We start from the raw sequence: 14,658 nt of genomic DNA on the forward strand, positions 1-14,658 counted from the left end.
CAACCACAACACTTTGGTGGGACAGAGGCAGGAGAATCACTTGAACTCAGGAGTTTGAGGCCAGCCTGAGCAACATAGTGAGACCCTGTCTCTACAAAAAATACAAAAATTAGCTGAGTGTAGTGGCCTGAGGTCTCAGCTTCTTGGGAGGCTGAGGTGGGAAGATCACCTGAATCCAAGAGAGCAAAGTTGCTGTAAGCCACGATTACACCACTGCACTGCAGCCTGGGTGACAGAGTGAGACCTCGTCTTAAGAAAAAGCAAAAAATCCAAAAAGACAATCAAATGGCCAACAGGCAGCCCCTGCTTGCAGGGCAGCCTCATATGGTGCCCTTGCAGACTGCATTGTAGCTCCTGTGCTGGCAGACAATGCCTGACCAGTAGGAGCTCCAGTCGGGTGGCCCTTATGGCCACATGACAGCCAGCCTGCTCTTTCTCCACACTGCAGCTTCCCCTAGGCTCATGGCAAGCTTCACATTGTGTTGCTGGTGTGTGTGTGCATGGGCAGGCCTTTCTTTTTCTTGCCTTGCATGCATGTGTGTGTGCACCCTGCCCTGCTGCTGCTGTGGTAAGAGTACATTCCACACACCCCTACCACTAGAATGTCATTGTAATCAAAGCCTTGGCAGGCACAGAGCAGGTCAACCCTGTCCCCTCCCACACCCTGCCCTTATACCAACACTGCTATGGGAGTAAAATTAGGCACAGAGAACAGTGGACTTTCCACCTCCCTAAGTGACCACCCCTGCTTTCAGTGCACAGAGAACGCACACAGACCTGTGCCCAAGTGCAGACTGCTCATGAGCTGTGCTGCTTCTGCCATCATGATGAATGTCCACATAGAGGCAGGCACTCTGGCACCTACTAGCATCCTATTGCAGCCAAAGAGGGTTCACCTATGGAGGGCTCACCAAAGAGGGTTCTGTGCTGCCACAGCCACTGCAGCTGACATGTGCAAAAAGGACAGTCCCATTGACACTGCACTGTGAAATGCATTGACTGACACTACCCATCAGAGTGTAGTGACCAGTGGTGTGGGAGCACCTTGCCCACCTCCAGTGCAGTGGATTCCTGATCTCAAGGAGCCAGAGAACAAAGTCAGGGCCTGATGTAAGTCCCCCCGAGTTAAGAGTACACAGTCCAGGAGTTGGGAGCTGAGCGTTGCCTCCCTACAATCTTCCAGAAATGAAGCCAGTTGGCTGATTCCACCTTATACCACAATCAAACTTTCAAGGTCATCAAATAGGATAAAAGAAATAAACACCCAAAGGTCAGCAACTTCAAAGATTGAAGAAACATCAGCCCACAAAGATGAGAAAGAACCAATTCAAGTACTTTGACAACTTAAAAAACCAGAGTGCCTTCTTCCTTCCAAAGTTCCATACCACCTCTACAGCATGGGATCTGAACTGGGCTGAAATAGTTGAAATGACAGAAACAGAATTCAGAATATAGATAGGACCGAAGATCACTGAGATGCAGGAATATGTTGAAACCCAATACAAGGAAGCCAAGAATCACAATAAAATGATACAGGAACTGACAGGCAAATAACCAGTATAGAAAAGAATGTAACTGACTGACAGAGCTGAAAAGCACACTATAAGAGTTTCATAATGGATTCAAAGAATTAAAAGTAGGATAGACAAAATTGAGGAAATAATCCCTGAGCTTGAAGACTGGCTTTCTGAAATAAGATAGTCAGTCAAAAATAGAGAAAAAAGCATGAAAATGAATGAACAAAACCTCCAAGAAATATGGGATGATGTAAAGAGACCGAATCTACAACTCATTGGTGTCCCCAAAAGAGATGGGGAGAGGGTAAGCACTTTGAAAAAGTATATTACGCATAAGAACTTTCCCAATCAAGCTACGGAGGCCAACATCCAAATTCAGGAAATGCAGAGAATCCCAGTAAGATACAGCACAAGAAGATCACCCCCAAGATGCATAATCATCAGACTCTCCGAGGTCAAAATGAAAGAAAAAATGTTAAAGGCAGCTAGAGAGAACAGTCAGTTAACCTACAAAGGGGAACCCATAAGACTAACAGTGGACCTTTCAGCAGAAACCCTATAAGCCAGAAGAGATTGGGGGCCAGTATTCAACGTTCTTAAAGAAAAGGAATTCCAACCCCAGATTTCATATCCAGCCAAACTAAGCTGCATAAGTGAAGGAGAAATAAGATCCTTTTCAGACAAGATGATGCTGAGGAAATTTGTTACCACTAGACCTGCCTTACAGGAGCTCCTGAAGGAAACACTAACTATGGAAAGGTAAGACCATTACCAGCCACTACAAAAACACATCTAAGTACATGGACCAGTGACACTATAAAGAAATCACACAAACAAGTCTGCATAATAACCAGGTAGCAGCATAACAGGATCAAATCCATACATGTCAATACTAACCTTGATTGTAAATGGGCTAAATGCCCCAATTAAAAGGCACAAAGTGTTAAGATGAATAAAGAACCAAGACCCAATGGTATGCTGTCTTCAAGAGACCCATCTCACATGCAATGACACGCATAGGCTCAAAATAAAGAGATGGAGAAAAATTTACCAAGCAAATGGAAAACAGAAAAAAGCAGGGGTTGCAATCCTAATTTCAGACAAAAGAGACTTTAAACCAACAAAGGTGAAAAAAGACAAAGAAGGGCATTACATAATGGTAAAGGGTTCAATGCAGCAAGAAGGCTTAACTATTCTAAATATATATGCACTAAATACAGGAGGGGCCAGATCCATAAAGCAAGTTTGTACAGACCTTTGAAGAGATTTAGACTTCCACACAATAATAATGGGAGGCTGAAACACTCAACCGAGAGTAATAGACAGATCATCAAGCTAGAAAATTAACAAAGATAGTCAGGACCTGAACTCATCACTGGATGGACCTAATCAACATCCACAGAACTCTCCACCCAAAAGTAACAGAATAGACATTCTTCTTACCACTACATGAGACATACTCTAAAATTAACCACATAATCAGACAGAAAACACTCCTCAGCAAATGCAAAAGAACTGAAATCATAATAACAACTCTCTTAAATGGCAGTACAATCAAATTAGAAATTAAGACTAAGATATTTACTCAAAATCATACAGTTACATGGAAACTGGATAACCTGCTCCTAAATGACTTTTGAATTAAGAATGGAATTAAAGCAGAAATCAAGAAGTTCTTTGAAACTAATGGGATCAAAGATACAACATAACAGAATCTCTGGGACACAGCTAAGGCAGTGTTAAGAGGGAAAGTTACAGCACTGAATGCCTACATCAAAAAGAAAGATTTCAATTTAGCAACCTAACATCACAGCCAACCCTAAAGGTAGCAGAAGACAAGAAATAACCAAAATCAGAGCTGAATGGAAGGAGACTGAGACACACCAAAAAACTATTCAAAAGATCAGTGAATGTAAGAATTGAGTTTTCAAAAAATGTGTAAAATAGATAGACTTCTAGACAGACTAATAAAGATGAAAAGGTCCAATTTAACAAAATCAGAAATGATAAAGTGGATATTATCACTGACCCCACAGAGGTGCAAACATCCAACAGAGAATATTATGAACACCCCTGTGCACAAATACTAGAAAGTCTGGAAGAAATGAATAAATTCTCGGACATATACACCCTCCCAAGACTGAACCAGAAAGAAATAGAATCCCTTCACAGACCAGTAATGACCTCCAAAATTGAATCAGTAATAAACAGCTTACCAACCAAAAAAGCCCAGGACCAGACAGATTCACAACCAAGTTCTTCCATTTGCACAAAGAGGAGCTGGTACAATTTCTACTGAAACGATTCCAAAAAAATTAGGTGCGATTCTTCCCTATCTCATGCTATGAGACCAGCATCATCCTGTACAAAAATCTGTCAGAGGCACAACAAAAATGAGAAAACTTCAGGCCAGTATCCTTGGTGAACATTGATGCAAAAATCTCCAACAAAGTATTGGCAAACTGAATCCAGCAGCACATTAGAAATCTTATTCATCACAATCAAGTAGACTTTGTTCCTGGGTTGTAAGGTTGTTCAACATATGCAAATCAATAAATGTGATTCATCACATAAACAGAACTAAAGACAAATACCACCCGATTATCTCAATACATTCAGAAAAGGCTTTTGATAAAATTCAATACCCTTTCTTTTTTATTTTATTTTATTTTATTTCTTTCATTTTTGAAGCAGAGCTTTGCTGTGTCACTCAGGCTGGAGTACAGTGTTGTGATCATAGTTCACTGCAGCTTCGACTTCCCAGGCTCAAGCCATCCTCCCACCTCAGTCTCCCAAGTAGCTGGGACTACAGGCTCGTGCCACCACACCCGGCTACAAATGGAAATGGTAGCATTTTATACATAACATTTTATACATTCTGTGTCTTACTTGTTTTCACTTGCCATGCTGTCTGTAGTAAGGATTGAGTGGTTACATTGCATTTCATCATTTGAATATTCCGTAATTAAACATAAATTGCTTTGAGGCTTTGGGGCTTAACTTCACTCATAATAAGGAAAATATTTAAATAAAATGCCATCTTTTTACCTGTAAGATTGGCAAAAATAATATACCATGTTGCTGAAAACGTAGAGAAAGAATCACTCTCACACATTGCTTTTTAGAAGGTATATTGGTACAAACCCTACGGAGAGCAGTTCGGTGACAGGTAACCAAAATTACAAATGCATATGCCTTTTCACTCACCAATTCAACTTCTAGGAATTTAGCCCACATTTTCTCACATATGAAATAAATGGCACATGTAGGTTAGTCATTGCAGCATTGTTTATAATAACAAAATATTGGAATCCTGCATTCTGAAAGGTATCTGGTACCAAAGTTTCAGGTAAATTATGGAATATTCAAATGATGAAATTCAATACCCTTTCAAGTTAAAAATTCCCAATAAGCTCGGTATTGAAGGGACATACCTCAAAATAATAAAAGTCATCTATGACAAACCCATGGCCAACATCATACTAAATGGGCAAAACCTGGAAACATTCCCCTTGAAAACCAGCACAAAACAAGGATGTCTTCTCTTGCCACTTCTATTCAATATAGTATTGGAAGTCCCGGCCAGAGCAATCAGGCAAAAGAATGAAATAAAGGGCATCCAAATAGGAAGAGAGAAAGTCAAATGATCCCTGTTTGCAGATGACATAATCCTTTATCTAGAAAACCCCATAGTCTTGGCCCAAAAGCTCCTTAAGCTGATAAACAGCTCCATCAGTCTCAGGATAGAAAATCAATGTATGGGCCAGGTGCAGTGGCTCACGCCTATAATCTCAGCACTTTGGGAGGCCGAGGCAGGTGGATCACAAGGTCAGAAGATCAAGACCATCATGGCTAACATGGTGAAACCCCATCTCTACTAAAAATACAAAAAATTAGCCAGGGGTGGTGGCAGGCACCTGTAGTCCCAGCTACTCAGGAGGCTGAGACAGGAGAATGACATGAACCCGGGAGGCAGAGCTTACAGTGAGCCAAGATTGCACCACTGCACTCCAGCCTGGGTGACAGAGTGAGACTCCGTCTCAAAAAAAAAAAAAAAAAAAAAAGAAAGAAAATCAATGTATGTACAAGATTTGAAATCCACCTAAGTGTCTATTAACAAATGAAAGGATTAATAAAGTGTGCTACATATACAGAAATAAATATTATTTAGAGTTAAAAAGAATGAAATTCTGCCACTTGCAACAACATGAATGGAACTGGAGGACGTTATGTTAAGTGAAAGAAGTCAAGCACAGAAAGAACATTTTCACATGTTCTCGTTCATATGTAGGAACTAAAAATTAAAAAATAACTCATGGAGATAGAGAGAATGGTGATTGTCAGAGGCTGGGAAAAAAAGCAGGGAGTGGAGAGATGCCCACTGATGGACGAATGGATTTTTAACAAAGTAGTATACAATCACATGCCAAATAATGACTTTTTGGTCAACTCCAAACTGCATGTATGACAGTGGTCCTGTAAGACTACAATGAAAAATTCCTATCACTTGGTGGCATCATAGGCCTTGTAGCCATTGTAACATCATAATGTCATAGCACAATTACTTAATTTTTAGGTAAATTTGGTGTAGCTTAAGTATATGGTTTTATACAGTAGTGTATGGTAATGTCCTGGGCCTTCACATTCACTCACCAGTCAGTCACTGACAACTAGGGCAACTTTCAGTCCTGCATCCTCCATTCATAGTAAGTCCACTATACCGGTTACCATTTTTAATCTTTTGTACTGTATTTTTACTGTACTTTTTTTCTGTTTAGATATGTTTCTGTGCAGAAATACTTACCACTGTGCCACAATTGCCTACAATTGCCACAATTACCTACAATTGCCACAACTGCCTACAGTTACCTACTGTGTCAGTACAGTAACATGCTGTAGAGGGTTGAAGCCTAGGAGTCATAGGGTATACCACATTGCCTAGGTGTGTAGTAGACTGTATCACCTAGGTTTGTGTAAGTATACTCTGCCATGTTTGCACAGTGACACAATTGCCTAAGGACATAGTTCTCAGAATGTATTCCCACTGTTATGTGATCAAGGCTGTATATACACAATGGAATATGATTCAGCCTTTAAAAAGAAAGAAATCCTGCAGAATGCAATGACATAGACAAACCTTGAAAACATTATGCTAAGTGAAATAAGCTAGACCCAGAAGGACAAATACTGCATGTTCCACTTATAAAAGGTATTTGAAATAGCCAAACTCATGGAAGCAAATAATAATATTGTGGATTCCAGGGATTGGGGGTGGAGGAAACTGAGTTGCTAACCAACATGTATAAAATCTTAGTTATGCAAAATTAACACTTTCTGGAGATCTTCTGTACAATATTATTCCTATTGATAAAGTACTGTATTGTACACTTTAAAATCTGCTAAAAGAGAAAATCTCACATTAAGTATTTTTACAATAATACTTTTTAAAAAGCTGACATATTTAAAGGGAGAAATACAGTTTCTCTAAAACTTGGAGATTTTAATATATATCTCTCAGCAATTAAAAGACCAGCCAGACAAAAAGAAATTAGTAAAGAAATAGAGAACTTGAACAACATTATCAAGTACCTTGGCTAATGTTTACAAAAATAAAGGAGAAACGTCTGTGTTCCGAATTTAGATAATAATATCATTTAAAAATTACAGGATTTTATTTATTTATTTATTTTTACTTTTCTATTTGTTCATGTTTTCTTAAAATTTTACTTTAAGTTCCAGGATATATGTGCAGAACATGCAGATTTGTTACACAGGTATACATTTGCCATGGTGGTTTGCTGCACTTATCAACCTGCCATCTAGGTTTTAAGCCCCACATCCATTAGGTATTTATCCTAATGCTCTCCTTCCCCTTGCCCCCCACACCCTGACAGGCTCTTGTATGTGTTGTTCCCCTCCCTGTGTCCATGTGTTCTCATTGCTCAACTCCCACTTATGAGTGAGAATATGTGGCGCTTGGTTTTCTGTTCCTGTGTTAGTTTGCTGAGGATGATTGGCTTCCAGCTTCAACTATGTCCCTGAAAAGGACATGAATTCATTTTTTTATGGCTGCATAGTATTCCATGTGTACATGTACCGCATTTTCTTTATCCGGTCTATCATTGATGGGCATTTGGGTTGGTTCCAAGTCTTTGCTATTGTGAATACTGCTGCAGTAAACATATGTGTGCCTGCGTCTTTATAGTAGAATGGTTTATATTTCTTTGGGTATATACCAAAGGGATATACTGTTAAGTGGCTTTCTTAACAGTAATGGGATTTCCAGGTCAAATGGTATTTCCGGTTCTAGACCCTTGAGAAATCGTCACACTGTCTTTCACAATGGTTGAACTAATTGACATTCCCACCAACAGTGTAAAAGCATTCCTATTTCTCCACAGCCACGTCAGAATCTATAGTTTCTTGACTTTTTAAAATAATCACCATTCTGACTGGTGTGACATATTATCTCACTGTGGTTTTGATTTGCGTTTCTCTAATGATCAGTGATGATGAGATTTTCATATGTTTCTTGGCCACATAGTTGTCTTCCTTTGCCCACTTTTTCATGGGATTGTTTGTTTTTTTCTTGTAAATGTGTTTAAGTTCCTTGTAGATTCTGGATGTTAGACCTTTGTCTATTTGTAGATTGTAAAAATTTTCTCCCATTGTGTAGCTTGTCTGTACACTCTGATGCTAGTTTCTTTTGCTGTGCAGAAGCTCTTTAGTTTAATTAGATCTATTTGTCAATTTTGGCTTTTGTTGTAACTGCTTTTGTTGTTTTCATCATTCATTCCTTTTTTGAGACATTACATATATAAAATGTATTTTGGTTCCCTTTTTATTTGTTGTTTCATATTAAGATAAAGACTAAATTTCCAAATTTTTGGTTCCTTATGTTCAGTGCTTCCTCTTCCTGTCTCCTACTTATTCTAACAAAGTATTTTTAAATATTTTGCAATGTACTAAATATTTTTCCATCCATGCACACACACACACACACTCATTTAATTGGTGAGAAGAAATATCAAAACATAAATTTATTTTTCTTGATCATTTTCTATTTATTTTCTGTCTATTGATTGATCTATCTATTATCTATCTATCATACCTATCATCTATGTCATCTTAACGTGTTCATAATTTATATTGTGCTCTGATGTTGCTCTCTTAACTGACAATGATTTGGCTCACCCCAGAGTATAGCCACTGATGGTTCTAACAACAAAAGTGAATCGTATTTTTTGGCTAATTAGTAGTACACATACCCATTAGGGAGGCCAGCAGGTTTTATCCTCTAGTCACATTGCCACTATCGGGTAAGTGCTGGGGTTACAGGCGTGAGCCATTGCCCTGGCCAGGGCCTTTAAATTATCTGAAAATTTGACATAATACTCCATCAAACCAAAACAAAACGTCATAAAATCAGTTGCTTCACAATTCTAAAGGAACTATTCATAAAAGTTATGATAATACCTTACTTTTATTTTACACTTCCGTAAGTGACTTACAGACACAATTTAACTTGTCTTTCTTAAAACCTCAAGGAGGTAGGCAGATATGTAATTGCATATCTTGAAACTCCTAGATGTTAAGGGATTTTCTTAAGGTTACACAGCAATCTCTTTGCAAGGTAGGATTGCATACTAGATCTTGAGATCCAGCTTTCAGAAAATTATGAAAACATTCCAATGTAAAATTTGTTTGAAAAAGTTGTAAAGCTTATTTCAAAATTATGTTGCCATAGAATAATATTGATTTTATGAAAGTTTCTAACGCTGAAGAAACTTGAGAACTATCTAGTTTTTGAGGATTCTTATAATATGATACATGTGACAGTCCTATTAGGGGAGCAGTAAAGTCACACTCGTAAGCACCGCATTATGATGTGTCTGCCTCACATGGAAACTGTATGTCACTGTAACAGGATTTCCCAAATTAGCACCATTGACATTTTGGACCAAATAATGCTTTGTTATGAGGAATTACTGCGCACATTGTAGGCTGTTTAGCACCATCCCTGGCCTCTACCAACTAGATGCCAGTAACAACTCCCCAGTTATGACAAATAATACCTCCAAATATTGTCAAATCCCCTGGAGCAAAATCATTTCCTGCAGAGAATCACCATTATAATTTGACTGACTGCCCAAGTAAGTGAAACTGTGGAAAACTGGAGGTTCCTTTCCATGTTCTCAATAACTTGAGTATTGATTCACAAATTTGGAAGGATAAGGTTAGAATGAGGTTTCTAGAACCTCATTGAAATATAGAGTTAGTGAAAAAAGCCCCTTTCCCTGACTTTTAGGTCAGAAAGTAATTTTGACAAAAGAGAAATTCTCTGTGTAAAGACATAAAAAGTCTTCTTTGTGCCATGGGAATGGCTAACATGTCTGGAGATAGTAGAGCTACAATCAAGTAAGAGACTTTTAGAAGAGAAATCTTATTTTTACAGATTTGGGCCAAACCAAAACTTGTTTGAAATAACTACTCCAGAGGAATTTTCATAACTTCTTATGGAGTAGCAATTCAGGAAATAAAAGTACTAACTAGCACTTTGGGAGGCCGAGACGGGCGGATCACAAGGTCAGGAGATCGAGACCATCCTGGCTAACATGGTGAAACCCCGTATCTACTAAAAATACAAAAAAAATTAGCCGGGCGTGGTGGCGGGCGCCTGTAGTCCCAGCTACTCGGGAGGCTGAGGCAGGAGAATGGTGTAAACCCGGGAGGCAGAGCTTGCAGTGAGCTGAGATCCGACCACTGCACTCCAGCCTGGGTGACAGAGCGAAACTCCATCTCAAAAAAAAAAAAAAAAAAGTACTAACTAGTACTTTAATATTTGTTATACAAATGTGTTCATAATTAATACTGATAAAATATTAGAAATTGATAAAAAGAAAAAAATCTTTACCAAATAGGATTAAGAAATGATCTTCTACTTCTGTCACAATTTTACTGATTGTGTTGTTTATGCTGTTCCAAAATTTTGGTGCTACATTTTTATTCTGCCCATGAATTTTTTTCATTAGATCAAAACTTTCATTATTAACAGGACATGATTCCCAGCCTCCGCCATCAGTTGTTTAGCAATTGTAATGATGACATTAAGCTTCCTTCAATATTCTCTGTTAAATGCCTGTTTTCAGTAAGTCATTGCTCTAGAAATATCTATGTTCTGCATTTTAGTTCCTCCTTGACTCTGGGATGAACTTATAAACCTGCTCCTTTGACAGGAGGATTAACTGCTAGATTTAGGATTGATCTATAAATAAGGTATTGATAATACTTTCTGGAAGTTATATATTAATAGTCTCACTTTACAGATGAGGAAGTTGAAACATTGACATGTTAAATAACTTGCCCACGTTACAGATTAGAGACATAGCAGAGATTCAAACTCAGGGCCGTCTGATGACCAAGATTATGTTCCATCATACTGAGGTGCTTTCCTGTCTCCCATGAAAAGAGGTAGCAGCATTCTCACAGACTCTTAAGCAGCTAATATATGATATATGTGTATATTTATACATGTAATACACACACACATTTTTAGCTATGGTATAATTGGGGGTGGATGGGGAGTAGAGTAATGTTGAATATTGATACAAGAGAGAAAAGTCAGAAAAGAAAAGGATCCCAAGTATAAAATGATGTTTGGGAAGGGAGCCTATTTATTATTTTATTTATTAGGCATCCATCTATTTGTTCAATCTTTTATTCATTCATTCAACAGGCACATATTAAGCCTAGAATGTACTAGCCAATGTGGCACTGGACTGACGTGGCTCATGGAACTCATGGTGGGAACGACATAGAATGGACTTACGAGAAAAGCCAGCTGGGGCTCCAGGAGCGTCATGGAGCAAAGAGAGGTATTACTATCTGTCGGGTAAAGGGAAAGATGCCAAAACCCTGATAAATACACTGATATTTATATACTGATTGGAGTACCACTCAGGGAGAAAAAGGAGAGAAATCTGTACCTACTTTAAGGATGTGTCTGGGGATATTGTCTACATGAAATTAATTACTGCTCCCAGCTCAGCCTTTACAGCTCCATGACCTTACCAGTAGTTACAAGGGTATTAATATACTTGTATCTACTTGTATACTTGCTTTCAGTCTAATATAGCTCTGATGTAGCAAGTATTTGTGGTATCAAGAGAACACTAAGAACATGACGAAGATTCAGTCAGAATCACCAGTTTACTTAATTGGCCCTCATTTGACATTATAAGTTCCCATATTGAGGCCAGTTCATACATCTTTATACAAAAATTTGAGCTTAAAATTTAGCCTTTTAAGAAACATATAATTCATTTTAATCCGGAAATTTTTATTTTAGGGACTCCTAGACCAAATGGGAAAAAATTACAGCACAGTAAAACAATCTTTGAGCTGCATAATAAACATATGTAAGGTAATTTTATTGTAATTGAATATAAAATGGTTTGCGTGACTAACAGAAAAATTTTTTCTAAATTTCCTTAATATTTTTTTCTTTTTCATTTATAAATACCACTAGTATCAAGTGGCTGCAACTATATGGCTTAATCTGGCCTGGGAATTCACAAGAAATAAAGTGCAACTAGTAATTCAAGTTATTTTCTCTACACAGTGGTAATGTCCATTAAATTACAAATAACTATTATGGAGTAGTGAGGGGGTTTGCAATGGAATTTAAAAGAGCTGTTGTACTCACAAGTATAATTTTATCTCTTGCAAATTATGGCATGTCTGTTTATAGTAATAAGATATTATAGAGATCACTGAGTCATAGGTAGTTCACATGGGAATATGCTATAGTTTTCTAACCTTTTCCCAGTTGATGTTACCATTGGAAGCCAGAGTTATAACATATCAGTGACAACACAGGGCCATGCTCCTCCTCCTACTCCTATGACTCCCTAAATCCGTGTAACTGGGTCCCATTGCCAGATATGCAATTCTTATGTAGAATAAGCGCCCCGAGGTTTCAAACCCTCCACTGGTATCTCTTTGGCTATGTAACACCTCCTCAAACAAGCAATAGCGTCAGAAAACCAGTTTGTTTTCCTTTGATTAAGGTGTTGGTTTTGTCTGTGCTTGAGCTTTTCAGGCCTAATTTTCCCTATGGGACACTGGATGGCAGATAAATCACAGAGTGGAGACAAAGGAGTGGAAGGCTTCAATGATGATACTCTGTTTCCATCAATGACAGGTAAGCTTTTCAAACTGAAGCTGGTGAAAAACCTGAGTAAGTTTATTTGCAAGTCAAGCCTGTTTGAGGCATTCTGTTACTGGAATATTCCCAGACTTCATTGGTCTGTGGTTACAAATAAAGCTGAAATATTAATAATATTCCAGTCTTGATGGCTCACTAACTCCTACTGCAACAGAGGCTATCAGGCCCCTGCAAAATTCCCTCTTCCAAGACTTTTCAGTAGTCCCTAGAGTATGTCCCATATGAGCTCTCCTGCAGGGCACTACCTCCTTCCCACCGGGCCTCCACTGAGTACTTCTGTCTCTGCTGACCACCAGTGATGTATGTCTGTTGTCACAAGTAGTATCAGTTTCCTATTGCTACCATAACAAATTACCAAAAAAATTATGGTTTAAAATAATAGAAATTCATTATCTGATATTTCTGGAGGTCAGAAATGTAAAATGGGTCTTATGGGGCTAAAATTAATATGTTGGCAGAGCTATGTTCCTTCTAGGGGATTAAGGGGAGAATCTACTCCCTTGCCTTTTACAGCTTCTAGAGGTTGCCTGCATTTCTCAGCTCCGGACCCATCTTCCATTTTCAAAGTGCATCACTCCAAGCTCTGCTTCCATTTCCCCATGGCCACATCTTTTTCTGACTCTTAACACTTCATCCTCCATCTTATAAGGGCTCTTATAGTTAAACTAGACCCTCTTGCAAAATCTTGGGTAATCTCCCCACCTCAAGATCCTGAGCTATTAATAAATCATACCTGCCAGGTCCCTTTACCATGTAAGGCAATATATTCACAGGTTCTGGGAATTAGGATGTGGAAATCTTTGGGGGGCCACTATTCGGCCCACCACAGAAGCTACCTACCCAGACATGGATGCTGCCATTTATCTCCACCAATGCCCTAGAATTCTTACAATACAGGAGTGGTGCTGGGTGCAAAACAAAAAAGGGGATGGGGAGATACAGGCATCACCCCACTCTATGTCATAGCTCAGAAGCACATGCTTCAACATCCCTGTGAGAAAAGTTGTCCAGCTTCTACTTCTGTTCCTCGGTGAAGAGCTCTGGTGAAGTTCATAGGCCTGCGCTGGGGTCATTCACCATGTGTTCTTCTCTATCCACTATACTTTATTCCTGCAAGTGAACATTCCCACATACAACTTCCCGCTGCAGACCTTCTAATGTGGAGAATCAACACATGTATGTGGAACTTGGGCATAGTCAACTCCTCAGTACCAACATGCCTAAATCTTAGCTTAGGCCTGTGTTCTCTTGATATAATTCATTAATTTGAGAATTCACTAATCCATTTCAATTCATTCCTGAAAAACTCACCACTAAATGAAAAGCCATTGTATTAAAAATGTTGTCATTAAATTTAATGAGAAAAAATATGACACATCCCATCTCAACCAGCATCATCCTAAGATATTGAAAGCATGCAATACTTGCACCTTCCTCTATGACAGTCATACTAATAAATTCACATTCCATTCATTCACAATATGTGTTAAGATGGACCTGCTGTGGGGTTAGAAGTTGGATGGATGAAGAAAGTCACTACACAGGGTGGATAACATACTAAAGGTAATGTATTGAAAACAAGCATAGTTGACTCCAGCTTAAAAACATCTTTTGTTCATATAAATAATTGATAAAATAATTATGCATATTAGTGGTATAATCACTTTGGTAGATTCTCTGCTACCTCTGATAGAAGCACTTAATTAGCATAATTCTAATCAGAATGTAGTATATAATGAAATCTGAACCACAAGGTAAAGTATCACTTTTTATATTTATTTAATGGGGTTTTGGATGAAACCAGCGATATCAAGATAAAAAGGAATTGTTGGAAAAGTGATAAAACTTTTCAAAAGACAATATTTACTTTTGCTACAGGAAGAAAGCCTATATTTATTAGACACTTATTTATGC

Source organism: Colobus angolensis, unplaced genomic scaffold, assembly GCF_000951035.1.
Source record: "Colobus angolensis palliatus isolate OR3802 unplaced genomic scaffold, Cang.pa_1.0 Scaffold368, whole genome shotgun sequence".
NCBI classification, from domain to species: Eukaryota; Metazoa; Chordata; class Mammalia; order Primates; family Cercopithecidae; genus Colobus; species Colobus angolensis.